The sequence below is a fragment of the Sardina pilchardus genome, chromosome 7 (genome assembly GCF_963854185.1).
Source record: "Sardina pilchardus chromosome 7, fSarPil1.1, whole genome shotgun sequence".
NCBI classification, from domain to species: domain Eukaryota; kingdom Metazoa; phylum Chordata; class Actinopteri; order Clupeiformes; family Clupeidae; genus Sardina; species Sardina pilchardus.
This window is the reverse complement of record NC_085000.1, coordinates 18,117,728-18,135,085: the sequence shown is the minus strand read 5'-3', so window position 1 is coordinate 18,135,085 and position 17,358 is coordinate 18,117,728. Positions and strand designations below refer to the sequence as shown.

The window sequence follows — 17,358 nt, the reverse complement described above, 5'->3', positions numbered from 1 at the left end:
GTGTGTGTGTGTGTGTGTGTGCACATACAGCGAGAGATGGGGGGTAGAGAGAGAAGAGGGGTAGGGTTCTGTCAAGGGAATACGGAGAGAGAGGGAGAGAGAGAGAACGAGAGCCTGAAGAGAAAGAGGTGATGTCATCTCCACCAGCTAGCCAATCGGGGAGCGGGTGGGAGGGATGAAAGCCTGAAGGGAGGGAGGCAGAGAGGGAGGCGGAGGATGAGAGAAAGAGTCGAAGAGGGTGTGTTCTTTCTATCACTGCAGCATCAGTGCAGACCAGTAGCCTTATTGCCTTCACTGGATAGCATCACAGAAACAGAGAGGAAGAGAGAGAGAGAGAGAGCAAGAAAGAGAGAGCGAAACACAGATACATAGAGACTGAGGGAGCTGTGGAAGTAGAACTGCTGGGAGTGAGAGAGAGAGAGAGAGAGAGAGAGAGAGCGCGGCAGAAAAAGAGAGAGAGGACATAAAAAGCCATCGCAGACCGCCACCCCACCTGAGAAGGTAAGAGCCTTTGGCACTTGAGCAAGATTTGTATAGACAATGGCCACAGAGCAGCAGATCTCTAGATGGACAGGAGTGGCTAGCACCATCCGATGCTGGGGGTGACAGGTACACACCTTGTCTGCGCGTCTGTGTTTGCCAGGCCGACGTGATAGGCGTGGGCTTCTAGACTGTGGGAAACAGTGCAGAATTGTCTCCATCCAAGTTCCTGTTTCAATCTGAGCAAGCGTCTGCACATTTCACCTAGGCGGGGTACTTTTTCAAAATGAATCTGTTCTGCAGCTCTTCAGCCTTTGAAACGTTGAATTATACACAAGTACAATGTATACATATAAGTAATCATTTGATTGATGCCACTTATCGCTCTCAGGAATTTTAAATTTCATCTGCAGTGACTTTAGCTGCATAGCCCATGAGGCGTGACCTGTGCATGGAGTTTTTATTTGTTAATGTTATACAGCATGAGGTAACTGAGGTGTCATTTAGCCGATAAATATTTGATGATACAATGCGCGTAGTGCGTGTTTCGTCCTTTTTTGGAGACGGACATATTGCAGGTTAGGGCAGGACAAGTCTTAGAGGCGTTTATGTTCACAGCGTGCCTTCTAGCTGTTAGTCCGATAGTGGTTTGAGTCGTGTCTATTCATTCACATTGATGAATCATTTAGTGGAATCTTTTCTTTTTCCCAAAATATACATTTTATTCATTTATTTATTTATTGCAAACCAGCAATACGCAGCCATGCAGTGCTTGGCTTGTCCAAGTCAGAGAATATCAGTGCAGTCCACAGGTCTCAGTCTGGGCTGTGTGATAGTGGAGTGGAGGTTTCCAGATTGTTCCATTTCTTTTCAGTCAGTAGGCATCTAGTTCAGGGTGTTCCTCAGAAAAAAAGGTTTTGTGTGTGTGTGTGTCTGTGTCATGTCATATGTGGACACTGGAAAATGTGGGTGGTTGCCTGTATATACGAATGTGTGTATAGTGTGTGTGTGTGTGTGTGTGTGTGTAGTAGTAGTAGTAGTAGTAGTGGTACTGTGTGTGTGTGTGTGTGTGTGTGTGTGTGTGTGTGTGTGTGTGTCCACACAATCTCTCTCTTAGGGATACATAGGTTAAACTGATCTGGTACAGCTCCAGGGTTACATGCAAACACTCACACATTCTTCTCTCTCACTCTGCCAACCTTTGTCCACACCACTCTCACTACCTCTCTCTCTCTCTCTCTCTCTCTCTCTCTCTCTCTCACTACCCCTCTCTCTCTCTCTCTCTCTCTCTCTCTCTCTCTGACCTCGGCTCACCTCACCTCCTGGTCCCAAAACTCATCAGTCTGCTAGTCAGGAGTGTACACTGTATGCCAGCTGCCAAACACTCCATCAGTGCCTTGAGGATTTTAAACAGTTTTACGACTGCGGTCACTTCTTCTCTACATTGGGAAGCCTTTTCTCAAACTGAGACATTGTTTCACAGTGACTTTGTCTGAGCAAGTAACACAGTGCAGGCTTGGAGGACACATATTTGCATAGAGGCATGTGTTGCGCTGTTTCAACGTTGTCCTCCTGATGTAGAGATTGCGATGTAAATGAGCAGATGATTATGAGGTCAACTCGTTGTGTTGTTGCCTTTGTTGTTGGTTGAACAACATGGAAACTTCTTTAACTTTTCACACACACACAGTGTCAGGAAGCACTTGTGTCCTCATCTGAAACTTAGTCTTCCTCTTTTCTTGAAGGACAGTAGATCTATCGTATACAAAGGGTTCAGCCGTGATACGACCACATTGACTGAGTCCTTTTTTTTAAAGGCTAGCCTCCCTCAGCTAATGTAGCCATGTCATTTATCAGTCGATTGCCTCTCTTGAATAACAAGGAGGAGCATGGTTTGCATCTTCACTGTGCTGTATAAAACAGGTAGATAGCATGATGCACACTTTTCATTAATGCGTTTTGTGCTGTTGGCTCTGTGCACTTTATTTGTTAGCTCTGGCAGGAATGCAGTGGCTCAAAACCTGCCAAAAAGGATCTTAAGCAAATTGAACTGTTTGTTAAGCTGGACAGGGCCAGGACAGGACATTTGTATAGATTTGTGTGTCTGTGGGGGGGAGGGGAAGGGGGGGGTTGTTTGACAGGGCTGATTTCATTTGAAATGCAAAGAGCCATTTAGTTTGATTTAATAAATGATCTGCTGGAGAGAGAACAGGGAGGGGAGAGGAGATTGCCATTCCTTAAGTTAGGGTCACTCCTTAAGTGACGGAACTAGGCAGAGTGATGGCCTCGGGGCCATGCCGCCTAAAGTGTCCCATGTTGGTGTTGTTTCCCCACACACATAAAAATATATAAATATATTTTAAATATATTCACAGTATATTATGAAATATATATATATAATATTCTTGGCCTAAAACATATATTTTTGACACTTGAAAAATATTTCATTTCTGTGCATTTTTGTTCTGTATGCCCATAAAAACAAAAATATGTTTGAAATATATTTTCACAATACATTTTTTAAATATATGTAAATACACTGTATTTGAAATTGAAATTGAATTTGAAATATTTGAAATTGGACCAAGAATGTATAATTTTGACACTTAAACATATCAAATAACACATCCAAAGGGCCGCGGAACTCAATAATTGCCCAAATCCACTGTAGAAATAAAAGGAAAGCATTTCTCTTAGATTGACAAATAACCTTGTTGGTTCTTACTTTCGTCACCTCAGTAACTCACGAGAGGGTTTAAAAGTCACAGCAATATACTTTTGGTGGGACATATCTTTGTCTCTGTGCCCTAAAGCCCCAAACTGCACCTCAAAGTGGAACATAACCAGAGGGGAAGCTGGCTCATCGGTGTGAAGCCCAGACAGGAAGTGCAGGGTCAGGGAGATGTGAAGGAAGGATGATGAATAGAGGGAGGGATGGATGGATGGACGGATGGATGTTGAAGACTAAAAAACGGAGGATGTGAGTAGGGGGGTGCATGATGTTCAGAGTGAGAGACGGGATCTATTAAGAACTTGGAGAGATGCTTTAGAGTTAGTTGGAGGGAGGGAGTTAGAGGGGTTTTGCTTCTTTCTTTCCTCCTTTTCCCACTTAATCTCTTTTTCTCATCCTTTCTGCGTCATACTCCTCTCTCTCTTCCCAGGAGTCGTTATCAAATTCTCTCTCCCCCCTCCTCCTCCTCCTCCTCCTCCTCCCCCTCCTCTTTCTCCTTTTCCCACCCCCCCCCACTCCTTCTCCAAAGCTGACCTTTCCTGTGCCCATCTATTTCCTATTTTTTGAGACAGAATGGGGCCTTTGTTTTTGAAAAATGAAGGACTCTCTCTCTCTCTCTCTCTCTCTCTCTCTCTCTCTCTCTCTCTCTCTCTCTCTCTCTCTCTCTCTCTCTATCTATCTTTATCTCTCTCTCTTACCCATCTCGCTCCCACTCCTTTCCCACTCCCCAGAGGATGAAGGGGTGTATATATGTGTGTGTGTGTGTGTGTGTGTGTGTGTGTGTGTGTGTGTGTGTGTGTGTGCGTGTATATGTATGTGATTGTGTGAGTGTGTGTGTGTGTGTGTGTGTGTGTGGGGGGGTGTGTATGGTGGGGTATGGGGAAAGCTGTGTATGGTTTACTGAGAGTTCAGGCCATCCAGCACTTTTCCTACATGCCGTAGTGTGGTAGACGTGTTGGTGTGTATGCACACCTCAATCTTTACAGAATCACTCAAGTGACACTGCTGGGGTTGAGTCTATTGGGAAATATCTGCTCAGTAGTTATATTACACCAGAGGCCTCTTGTTTGGCCCTGTGGTGGTTATGATGGGCTGAAATGCAGCGACGAGGAGAGGGAGGCCATGTTGTTTGTCTTTTCCTGACGGGCCCGTCATGGTGACATTTCAGCAACTGTGGTGCTTTGTGCTCCGGGCCTCTGTGAGACCACCAGGGGTCATGTCAGAGGGTGGGGTCAGCACTCACTCTGTTGTGCAGGCATGAACTCATCAGAAAAATGGCCGTCTCTGTGACTGGCCCGTGTGGACACAGAACGCATGTGGCACTGACTGGATGAGTGATAACCTCCTTTCAGAATTAATGCCTTCATTTAGAAGGGATTATGATGAAGAGGGAGATAAGAATGTCAGCAAACACACACTGAACCGCACACACACACACACACACACACACACACACACACACACACACACACACACACAGATACTCACATACACACACAAACACACACACATACACACACACCACACACATACACAGTATTAACGCAGCATTAATTTAATTATACTAATTTGGTGATCTTATTACACGATGCAGCACTGAAAATGTTAGGCCCTGCAGTTGTGACACAGGAGGCCCAGGGTTCTTAAGGCAATGTTGCATTTTCGTCAAGAGGTCGAACCATATACTGTATGCCATAACACACACACACGTACAATGGATCAAAGCTGTACTGCTATATAGAAAATAAGCACCTTTTTAATGGTTGCACTACTGGTTAGATGCTAAACTGTTCCATTCCGTTGTACTGGTTGTACTTACTTTTGAAACAACAATATAGTTTAATTGAATCTAATTTAATCTAATAACATGACATTTTGCATTTCGCTATTTATTTTCCATCTTCATCGAATTTGTATGAAAAAAGAGATTGTGGGCCAGATGTACTAAGACAGTGCTAATAGCGACTTTTTGTATGCGCAGAGTGCGAACGCTGTGCTTTGCTATATTGCGTGGAATTTACTAAGAGCTCACTTTATTACGTTAACTGCGTTCCGTGCCGCCCGTTCCCGCCCCCTTTACCACGCCATTTGCGCATGCAGCTGAACAACGAGCGCAGTTGAATAGTTGAAGAATCAAAGTTTAACGATCATACATGATACAAAGAGATGTCAACGAGCAGCGACAGACAGAGTACAGTTGGGCCTAGTATTTCTACTAATCCACTTAAAAAATACTTGAACTATTTACTGCACGTAGACTTGGGATATGATTTAATGCCAGATTGGGAAGTGTAGGCTATGTCATGAAAGAGGAAATACGATTTTAGAGAGGCAAACAAAAGTTAAGGTTGCTTTTGACATAGTACAATGAAGAAAACGGATGCTCTGAATATTGATTCAGCTGTCTTTAAAAGTTTTTCTAATAGACACATTTAACCGCAATCTGGATTACACCTGCTTTCAGAAGGCGGAAGTTTTTCAACGCAAAATAGACGTGCGCTGTTTTCATACATCTGGCGGAATACTTAATCAATCGCTATTAGCACCTCCCCTCCCCTGTACTTGCGTGTTACACCCATTTTCAGCTGATCCGCCCAGGAATTAATATGCATGACACGGAAAAGCGCAAATAGCCATTTTCAGCCCCCACGGCAGGCAGTCTGCGCGTTTCCCTCATTGCGGCCTGTCTGTACATATCCTCCCCATGTTTATACGCGCACGTTACGCCTGAAATGGGCGCAAAACGTTAGTACATCTGGCCCTGTGTCTTTTATTTTGAACATTTTTACTGCTTTTATCAACTTTCTTTCATCATAAGTGGACATGATTGGACATGATTAACTCATCCAGCTACCACATACAGCAGTCTACGTGGAAGAGCTCCTATAACCTAAGACAAAAGAGATACTGTACCAGGTCTACAGCTTGATCGGCCCATGATTGGCTTGGCCATCCTTCCTTCGTTTCTCCACTCAGTCTCACCCTGTAAATGGGGTTCCATTATTTAAAGAAATGTGCAAAAAATATTTTTGGTTGCTTTGTAAGAATCAAAAGAATTTGCAAAGGTTTGATGAAATTAAGCGAAAGGTCTTGCTGTGGTTTAGGATGTGGCTTGAGAGTCCTCCTCCTGAGGTCTAAAAACCTTCAAGTATACAGTATGCTCAGCAAGGGAGCTCTTCTGCATGCGCAGATCCTCTTTTAGGCGTACAAACATGCTGGATGCTTTAGAAACAAAGGAAACATGATTGTCACAACTTTTTTCAATAGAGTGCAGCAACATCTGTTTTTGCAACAAAACATGTTTACTTTTGGTTGATTTTACAGTAATTTCTAACCATTGTTTGTGACTGTGAGTTGTAGTCACAGAAAACCACATACATGCAGACAGACAGACAGAGAGAGAGAGAGAGAGGAAAAAAGAGAGAAAATAGGGAGTGAGGGAGAGAGAGAAGCAGTGTTACTCAAGAAATGGTGTCACTCACAGAAAAACAAGAGAGAGAGAGAGAGAGAGATTCAACAAATGACAGACAAACTGCAGGGGATCCTGCCTATAGAGCTTGGGGTTCCAGTACAACCATAGTGGATCACACTGGGATCTTTCCCAAGAGAAGGTGCTATCTCTGTGGAGCAGTCCTCACAGTAAACCTCACCTTCACCACGACTACTACCCACCAGTCGGAAGTGATCAGAAAGTCTGTTGAAAACTCATTTTTATATAAAGAAGAGAGACCATTCCTGTGTGGAATTCACATGACCCAATTCCCTCCTCCTAAGAAATGAGGTGAAGCCTAATGAAGCCAGTGATGGGAGCGGCATTATCAAGCAGGAAGTGTGAGCTCCTGCTCTTCAGAATGTGGGTGAGGTGACATTCAGCTCAGACCTGGGATTCAACTGATGTGACATTTACTCACCTGCTTCTGCATAGTTTATCAGCTAGAATATTATGATCATCATATTTTCATTTTTCTCTTTCTTTCTTTCTCTTTCTTTCTTTCTTATCTCTTCCTCTCTCCCTCTCTCTCTCTTTCTTTGTATCTGTCCTCATTGCTTTTGGTTTCTTTCTTTTCTGTAATGTATTTTTCACATTCTTTTCTTATTTCTCAATATCCCTCACTCACATCTGCCCTTCTCCATTCATCTTGTAGTCATTGTAATCATGTGGTTTCTCAAAAAGCCGGCGCCCACAATATGGTCGCATGCATGCCGACCAAAAAGCATGCCACTGGATAAAGAAAATTCCAGTAAAATTCATGAAAAGCAATAAAAAATGTCACATTGAGCAATGGAGGACCGTGTGCCAAATTCCGTGGAAGTGAGTGAAACAACTGGCTGGATCAGGACGGATTGGACGGATATGAGGGAGGGAAGAAGGGAGGGAGAGAGAGAGAGAGAAAAGAAGAAGAGTTGGCGTGATGCTCAGTAATGATGACAAGGAGAGAGAACAGGAAGTCACAGTGTCACTGTGTGAGTGTCGGTGAGGAATGTTCAAAACATGAAAGGGAGGAACAGAGGAGGGGGGGGGGGGGGGGGTGAGTAGCCTGTTTTTCTGTTCAGTAGGAGCATACAGTACACAGGCATGCTAGAAACATGTGTGTAAACACACAGAGACACACCCATATGGGCACACAGAGTATGCCTGCACATACAAACACACACACATGCACACAAGAACAAGCATACAGTACATGAATAGACACACCCCTATACAGATATAAGATACATATGGGCACACGCACAAACATGCATACATTTGCACACTCTCACACACATATATTCATTCACACACATACACGCAGTCTGAAACATGCACACACATACTGCCTCCCACTGTGTCTACTGTCTCTCCGTCTCCCAAGGCGAACCAGCTGCCTCCATGTATTTATAGGAGTATAGATTTGGTTTCGTTTGGCTCCGGAGGGGGAACAGATCCAGAGCCGCTAGAGGATCATCTTGGTGCTGCACTACTTAAATGCTCATGTTCTTGTTGCACAAAATATCCGAGGCATGTGTGAAGAGTGTGTGTGTGTGCGCGTGTGTTTGTGAATGTGTGTGTGAATGATGCCTATGGGCCAGTGTGGCTCCATTTGTGTGTGTGTATGTGAGTCGGTGGTTGTGTGTGAGACCCTGATCCTACTTGTCAGTGTCTGTCAGCTCCTCTTCAGTGACATCATCATTGAGTTATTGCCCCACGGCTTCTGTCTGTGTGAAGGAACATCTTTAGCCTTAAGTGTGTGTGTGTGTTGGCACCTGCCCATCCTCCCTACCCATAATCCCTTGCAATCAGACATAGCTTACAGCAGGTAACCATTCCTCAAAACGTATGCACTGTGTGCATTATACGGTCTCTTGTACATGATACTGATGCTTTCTTTGCTTACCTTGTGTCCCTCCCTGTGCAGTCATAACATGATTGTGTCTCCAGGAGTCTGACTAAGGTGTTTGTGTGAGTCTCAAAGCCCCTAGCAGGGACTGACAGTAATGACGGGATTCGGAGGATTTTCACACTTTCTTTGTTAGTTGATAGGATTTCCTTCCTGATTTTAACGCCCACTGACCGGCATTTTGTGTGTGTGTGTGTGTGTGTGTGTGTGTGTGTGTGTGTGTGTGTGTGTGTGTGTGTGTGTGTGTGTGTGTGTGTGTGTGTGTGTGTGTGTGTGTGTGTGTGTGTGTGTGTGTGTGTGTGTGTGTGTGTGTGTGTGTGTGTGTGTGTGTGTGTGTGTGTGTGTGTGTGTGTGTGTTTGTGTCAGCGTGTGTGTTTTTCAGTGTGTGTGTGTGTCAGTTAGGCAGAGTGGGACTACAATGAAAGAGATTTGTGTCCCAATATTTTAGGATGCAATATACATGGGGTGGATGGGAAGAAAATGAGAGAGAGAGAGAGAGAGAGATGAAGACTGAATGTAAGGAGGAGACTGACGGAGTGTCAACTGAGGACGTAGAAATTCCACATGTGTTTGTTTCAGGTGGTGTATTTCTGTGTTGGCGCTGTGGGAGATGGAATGGGAGAAAGCACTGAAACAATTCTTAGCAATAAATTGTTTTTGTTTCATGACACATTAAGTCAGTTCAGAGAAGATCTTCATTGTTAAAGAGTTTTATTTGTACTCACAGACAGACTTTATTTGTACTTTTAATTAGTACTTAGAAATAACCAGATGATGGTCATTTTCGACATGTAATTTCAGATAGGGTTTTATATTATTATTATATTGTTTGTTATAAATTATTTGTAATTAGGAATCTTCTATTAGAAAGTATTGTTTTTCTTTTAATTATCAACTGCCCCAGTTTCGCTGAATAAGAACCTCTAATTCCTGGAAAGCGGAGGACAGAGTCAGTTAATGTGCCTGTTTTGCCGCTGGGGATGTGTTTGTGTGTCCAAGTCTGTCCATCATAGAGTGGTGAGAGAAGAAGAGAAGCCAAAAGGATGGAAGTAAAAGAGAGGGGGATAGAGAGAGACAGAAAAAAGGGAGAGTGAGAAAGAGAGAGAGAGTCTGGGGTGGAGGGATGGAGGTGTATCACAATGTCCCATGTGATACTGTACAGAGGGTTGGGCCCGCTAAAAAGGGAATGGATGGAGAGATGATAGGAGAGGATGAGAGTGAAACACTAGATAAGAGAGAGTGGTCTCACAAGGAGAGAGAGATGGGAAGGGAATGAGCGAGGGACACAGAGAGGGATTGAGAGAGAGAGGAGACTGGGAGGGAGGGAGAGAGAGAAAGAGAGAGAAAAGGGAAGAGAGAGGTGTGGAGGAGAGGGGGGATGGGAAAACTGGGGGATGGGGAAAAGAGAAATATTGCCTTGTGCTGCTGGAGTCTGAGGGTTGCTATGGTGACAGAGAAAAAGAGGAGGGAGGGAAAGAGGTATTTACACCTCACGCACACACTCATGAACACACACACACACACACACACACACACACACACACACACACACACACACACAGGGGAGCCAGAGAGTCTGATGTAAGCCGATGCTCTAATGCACTGTGTGCGCTCGCTCTTCCTCTCTCCCTCTCTCTCCCTCTCCCTCTCTCTCTCTCTCTCTCTCTCTCTGTCCCTCTCCCTCTCTCTCTGTCCCGTGCATTCACAGAGGCATCCATATTCATATCTGTTCATTTACATAGATTTTATTAAACTCCCAGATACAATCTTCACGTTCAATATCCCGCCAGCGCTCGCTGCTGTTGACACAGCTCAGATTGTTATTTGGCGATCACACACAAAAGAGCATTTTTAATAGTCTTCACAGTAATTTAAACATTACTGAAATGCCTTTTCCCCAAAATGACTGACACCCCTGTTCACTGACAGCCTATAATTGAGTTACTAATTTAATCCTTTAAACATACAAAAGGGAAAAGATGGCGAGAGGTGAAGAGAGCTGACATCATGTGCATTGCAACACGCCTAAAAACCCTGAGAGCAATGGGTTCTGAAAAGAGTGCCTGGGCCTTCATCTGGGCCATGTCAGAACCGGATGTGGCCCGGGGTCTAGGACTCGTCCAGTAGACAGAGAACGTGAGAGAGAAGCTGAGGAGGAGGAGGAGGAGGAGGAGGAGGAGGGCCACAGAGTGAGAGGGTTGTCGAGTAATCCTCGCCTCCCAGACGCAGACAGGCGGGCGGGAGATCTGGACTCACACCAGGGACCGCAGAACATCCCCACCTCCAGCTTAATGCTCCAGCGCTCCGCGGCTTCAAACGCAGCCTATAGATCTGCTGCCGATCACACACACACACACACACACACACACACACACACACACACACAGAGAGAGAGAGAGAGAGAGCAGTCTGATCCAGCAGGCCCTCAGATGATAAGAGCCAGGAGCTACTCCACTGCCAACTCAGCACTAATGCTATCTCAACAGACTTCCTGACCTAGAACTGGGTAGAAGCACTACACTAGCTTTGGCAATTTAACTAGTACAAGGTAGTAAACTTTTTTCACCCATTATCATGAAAAATATTATTACAGTCATTTCAGGAGAAGCACAGAGAACACAGTGATATAGAATATATATATTTGTGTGTGTGTGTGTGTGTGCGTGTATGTATGTATATAAACCATTGTGGTCATCTCAACGTAAAGCGTAAAGCTCTAAAATCAAACCAGAGTCCTAAAGAGCTCCAGTCCACACAGAATGTGACTGCGTGCCACGCCTATTCTGTCTTTCTTTTTAAGTTATATTTTTTTCATGACTGGTCCGTCATCGGAGGGGGGTTGGGGGGTTTGACGTAGACAGCCTGCTGCCTTGGGGTGTTTTGAGGGGTGGGGGGGGCTTTTTTGATCTCTTGAAGGGACAGTCTGTGTCCATGGATCAGTTGGAGGCTGGGTGAGTGGCAACAAAACTTCAAGTTGTGTTACTTTAGTCTAAGCATGGGTCTATAGTGTTCAAGCAACGGGCAAAAACTGTAAATATACACTTCAGCATCCAGCATCAAGACACACACACACACACACACACACACACACACACACACACACACAATGTCACGTAACATAGACTATGCACCAACACGTACTTGAGGAAAGACAAAGTAAACACAAACACCCAAACCTGATACAAAATAAACATTCATCAGACTTCTTCTGAGGGCTGACTTACAATCTGCAGTATGTGTGTGTGTGTGTGTGTGTGTGTGTGTGTGTGTGTGTGTGTGTGTGTGTGTCAGTGTCAGTAACACTACAACTCACCATGCTGAGATATATCCTTTATAATTGATCCTTTTATGTTGTAAACATATGTTAGATTTCTTATGCTATTTGATATTCTCCACTGCACACATATCCATGTTGGTGTAGTTGCCTTTACATGTCACACTCTTTGGCAAAATCCTAAATATCAACCAGTTGTCTTGTGTAAAGCTGGCAGCAAATGTGCCCTGTTATTTCTAGCTGGCAGACGGCACCCTTCTGAGGTGGCATAATCTGAAGAGCGCTGAATAAGTGACTAATTTGTGTTTGATTTGAGGAGGCCAAGACCCCCCTACACCCCCCAAAGAGTCTGTCAGGGGACACAAAGTGTGTGAGGAAGCAGATTCCTTGTCTGATATTGTCATGCCAATAAGGCTCATTCAGAATGTGAATAAGCATGGGTGTCAATGTGTGTGTGTGTGTGTGTGCTGTGACAGGTGGGGTTTGAATGAGAGGGGGCTCCGACTGTGTAAATGTTTTTGGTTGTCAAAGCGCGGCTTAGTCTAATGAAGAGGCCGGGGCTTTGTGGACAGAGACGAGGGGATGTGCTCCTACTCATCTCTCTTTTGTTCTGCGCTGAAGGGGGGGGGGGGTGAGTGTGTGTGTGTGTGAGTGGGATGGGGGGCCTGTCAGGGTCATGGAATTAGGCACGGATATTGAGTTATCTCCGAAGGTCCGCTGGGAATTTCCAGGCTCATTAGCGTTCCGGGGCGGAAGAAGAGCTCGGTGGGTTCACTTCACGGGGAGCGTCGCCACACGTGCAGCTGTGCTCTGCGCCGCGACACGGAACTTCACAGCACAACAACATCGCGTCGTCACATCGCCGTGTCGCGCCATAATTTACCGCGCAGTGCCTTTGTATGTGTGGCGCTCTGCCGCGAACGCCATGCCATCTTGGCGAGGTGGGGGGGGGGGGGGGGGGGGGGGGGGGGGATCTGACGGAGGGGATGAAATCTTAGCGGGTGACATCAGCTGAGAGCGTCATGCAGCATCAAGGTTAACGGAGAGGGCGCAGAGGAGGAGGATGACAAGGGTGATGATGATCGTGAGTCATCACTGGGCGTGGCTGTCTGGCGTTCCGGGAAACAGTCTCTCTTCCCCTCTGGTGTCTCACACTATCACCCCCCCCCCCCCAGCTCTCATTTTATTCTGCCCTTCACTTTCATCTTCATCCCCCTCTCTCTCTTCCTCCCTCTCTCCCTTCATTTCTCTCCCCTTTCTTTCTCTACCCCTCTCACTTTCTCATCTTTCTTTCTTTCTTTTTCTACCCTTTTCTTCCTGCCATCACCTTCCCTCCTCCCTCTCTCTCTCTCTCTCTCTCTCTCTCTCTCAGCATCTTCTCCACCAGAGCCGTACCAACCCCAGACAAAATGGCTGCACCCAGAGCAGCTCTGAGATTGATCCACATTGAGCCAGCCCATCTTTCAATTAGCAGATGCTGTTAATGCCTGGCTGCAGAGACACACTGCTGCAGAGACAGGCTGCTTAAATTATGCCTTACATGTGGACACACACACACACACACACACACATACACACACACACACACACACACACACACACATTTCACTCACACACACATATTTACACACAGACAGATGCACTCACACTCACTCAAACAGCACTCATGTATCAGAAACACACACACACACACACACACACACATTTTAGTCCTCTATTAGATGCTCATGCTGCTTCAGCACTTCCAGCCCTAAGGTGGAGGAGGGGAGGGTCTGAGTGTGTGTTTGTCAGGGGGGGGGTGGGTTGGTCCCAGCGGGTGGGGTCAGGGGTAACATTACATGTCTTGAGAATGGGGGGGTGGGGGTTGTTTAAGGATGCAGGGAGTCAAGTGTCATCTTCCTGTCTGTGCAAAGGAAAACAAAGAAAGTCAAGGTTATTCTCAGAGAGAAGAGAATATATGCAGAAGAGAGAGAGAGAATGAAAGATAGAAGAAGAAGACAGCAAAATGATAGTGTGAGCGGTGACAAGTGAATAGAGAGAAACGAGGGAAAGTCGTGCATGAGAGAAGGTGAAAGTGACTGAAGAAAAGATGAAGAAGGAACAGAGGAGGAAGAAGAGATTGAAGAAAGGAGATGATATTGCAGAGAGAGAGAGAGAGAGAAGCGAAACAGTATGGCATAAGACTGAGCCAGAGAGATAACACACTTTGACCAGACAGTGGGTGAAAGCAAAAACGAGAGAGAGAGAGAGAGAGAGAAGCATTTGGGAGAAGGAAAGCATGAGGGACAATCAGAGTGAGGCAGAGAGAGACAGAAAAGAGAGACAGAGAAGGAGAGACGTTGGGGAGAAAGACGAAGAAAAGGAAGATGTAGAGAGACATAGAAAAGAAAGACTGGGGAAAGAGAGAGAGATGGAGAGGAAGGGCAAGCAAGAGATAGAGAGAAAGAGACAAGAGACTGGTAGAGTAAAGTGCTTTGTGTTGTGGAGGAAAAGGTCAGTCCAAACGATCACTGGCTTTTAATTTGATCACATCTTGATGACTCATATCCTCTGGAGCTAATAGCCCCTCATCCAGATACAGATATGGATTAGGACTGCTGTCCAAATGAGCGCACATTTCCATATGTCACTCGCCATGGCTGCTTCTATTATGTTTGGTTTGTGTGTGTGTGTGTGTGTGTGTGTGTGTGTGTGTGTGTGTGTGTGTGTGTGTGTGTGTGTGTGTATGTGTGTGTGTGTGTATGCGCGCCCTTTCTGCCTCAATAATGGCAAATAAGGACATCTTATGCAGAACTGTGAGAAGTATAATCTGTGCTCTTCTGGGGTTGGTCATGCACCCTCTCGTCAGCATAATTGCACATCGATTAAGCCGGGACAGGCAGTTAACGCGAGGTACCCAAGCGCATGCTGGGAAGGCTAATTGAGGAGGAATATTTTCCCCCTACTGTTATTCCTAGTGCAGTAAATAGCAAACAAACACACTGACAAGTGACAACATGTCCAACAATGACTGTTCATTGAATGATTATACTGGATAAGCGTGAAAGGAAGAAAAATAGGGAAGAGAAACAAGAGAGGAAGTATGGGTTGTGATGAGATGAATCCAATAATCCGATTCGGTGTCGACGTTACATTTCCAGACATTTTGTTTTTTGGTTCATGACCAAAATATCTGTTAGAGGTCAAACAGGTCAACTGAGTACCCTCAGGCTCAGGGTGCTCGTCCAAGCCAGCACCTCACTTGAACTTATATCATGCCACTGGCACCTGCACCCCACCTCCTGACCAGAGATCAATAGCCACTGACCCTGCCATAAATCTGACCCTCCCCTGGCATAGATCCCGGCAGCTCCATTTCATAAATGTCCGTAAGTTGGGCAAAGTCATAATGTGTAATGGATGCCAGATAGCTTAGCTGTGCGTGTAGAACGTTGGTAAACCTCACTCCCCGACCCCTTAAGAGTGCTGCTGGCATAAAAGCTAGTAGCCTGTGCTTTTAGCTGGATTGTTAGCAGCACGCTCGACTCCCGATCCAAGGTGCTGCTAGTTCGCGGGTTCGAGTCTGGCCGTGTGCAGCGCTGGGCCGCGGAGGTTCAACACAACACACGTTACAAATGCAGTCTTGAACCAAACTTAGTCCTGTTAGTCTCTGTTGTATTCGGTTCAGGAAATAAGTCATGTGTGGTCTGTGAGAAAGTGAATCGTTGCTGTCAATTATCCTGACCAAACATTGTGGCAGACGGCCGCTTAGTATTGCATTCTCTGTGTATTGTTTGTGTGCATCAGTGTGTATGTGTATTTGTGTGTGTGAGTGTGTATTTTGTGTGTGTGTGTGTTTGTGTGTGTGTAAGGCGTGTCCGGGAGTTTGTTCGCACTTATATTTTAGTCTCGAGCGTGTGCGTACGGGGATGCCGAGGGAGATCCCGTTGTCATGGAAACAGAGGGAGAGGTAGCAGGCAGGCAGCCGTTCCGCCAGCTGACGCCCCTCCTCATGGCTGCTGGTTCTTGTCAGCCGAGGATTAACCCTTTGGTGACAGAGCTTGTGCATGCTCCAGAGGTAATACTGAGTTAATGAGGGCCACCTTGAATTGAGTGGTTGAGGCCACCGTAAGTTGTTATTGCAGTGCATTGTAATTGCATTGGGTTTCCTATATATTATCATTACCTTGTTGATAATATTGCCATCAATATTGTCACATATGGCCCAGAGGCAGGAAGGTATTGAGTATGTGTAAGAGGGGTAGTGTGTGGCTCAGAGCTGTTAGTGTGTGTGTGTGTGTGTGTGTGTGCAGGTGTGCGTGTTTGCATGTGTATGTGTGCATGCGTGTGTGCATGCGTGTGTGTGTGTGTGTGTGTGTGTGTGTGTGTGTGTGTGTGTGTGTGTGTGTGTGTGTGTGTGTGTGTGTGTGTGTGTGTGTGTGTGTGTGTGTGTGTGTGTGTGTGTGTGTGTGTGTGTGTGTGTGTGTGTGTGTGTGTGTGTGTGTGTGTGTGTGGTATGTGTGTATTAGTGTCAGTGGATTAAGCTCTCTCCTGTCACTCTAGCTTGGGGCCACTCCACTGACTGGCCCTAATGTGTGCAGATGGGGAACTGCTGGTGCTGCTCCCCAGTGGCGCTCTTACACACACACACACGCACGCATGCACGCACGCACGCACGCACGCACGCACGCACGCACGCACGCACGCACGCACACACACACACACTCACACCCACGCTCGCACGCACGCACGCACGCACGCACGCACACACACACACACACACACACAAAAGATTCCCCTCTCCAGGTGTCACAACATCCTACTGCACCTCAACAACTTCAACAATCGCCAGAAGCTACAGTAGCTCTTCATTTTAAACTCTTCTCATAAGCCCAACATAACAAGGTTGTAAACAGCCATAACGGTCAAGTATTTGTGTACCATAAAGTGTGTTGTTTCAGATTAAACAGCTAAATAGCTGTCAGGATAAAGTATTAAAGTTTCATAAAGGTTTATATTACCAATGTCCCTCAAAGATTGATAGAGCATTTCAGCATTTCTTCAGTATTACAATGTTACAAGATTAGCTGTTACCTGTGGTCACATGAGGTATTATTACAGAATACATCAACAGCATGGCAAGATAGCAGTCTTAAGCCGTAAGGTGAGAAATGTAATGTTTTATGAAGGCCTACATATGCAACACCTTTATATCTGATGGTTTTCATTTAAACCCGAGCAACAAAATCCCTTCCTCATGAAATTCAGATGAATGACAGTGATTATTTTCTTTCTAGCTGTGCAAGTGAATCAAGCATTCACTGGCAAGAGGGAGGTCTTTGCACCAGCATTTTCAATAGGAAACTAAAACATTCACAGACTGAGAGAATATTTGAGATGGTATCTGTAAGGTGGTAGAGTCCCCGCGCCTTTGAATTTCTGCTGTTTCTCTGGAAATGGAAGATAATTTCTGTGGGGAGGTGTTTGCGTGCCTGATGTGAGCTGAAAAGATT

The 17,358-nt window shown here is 45.5% G+C and overlaps 1 protein-coding gene across 2 annotated transcripts in view; it reads left to right on the top strand.

The window, feature by feature from the left end:
- Positions 1-267: 267 nt before the first annotated feature.
- Positions 268-17,358, top strand: part of LOC134087495 (neural cell adhesion molecule L1.1-like) — a 54,090-nt gene continuing 36,999 nt past the window's right edge. For both annotated transcript variants that reach the window (XM_062541022.1, XM_062541021.1), the window contains exon 1: positions 268-501. The gene's annotated coding sequence lies outside the window, so the exon portion shown is untranslated. The remainder of the gene's footprint in view (positions 502-17,358) is intronic.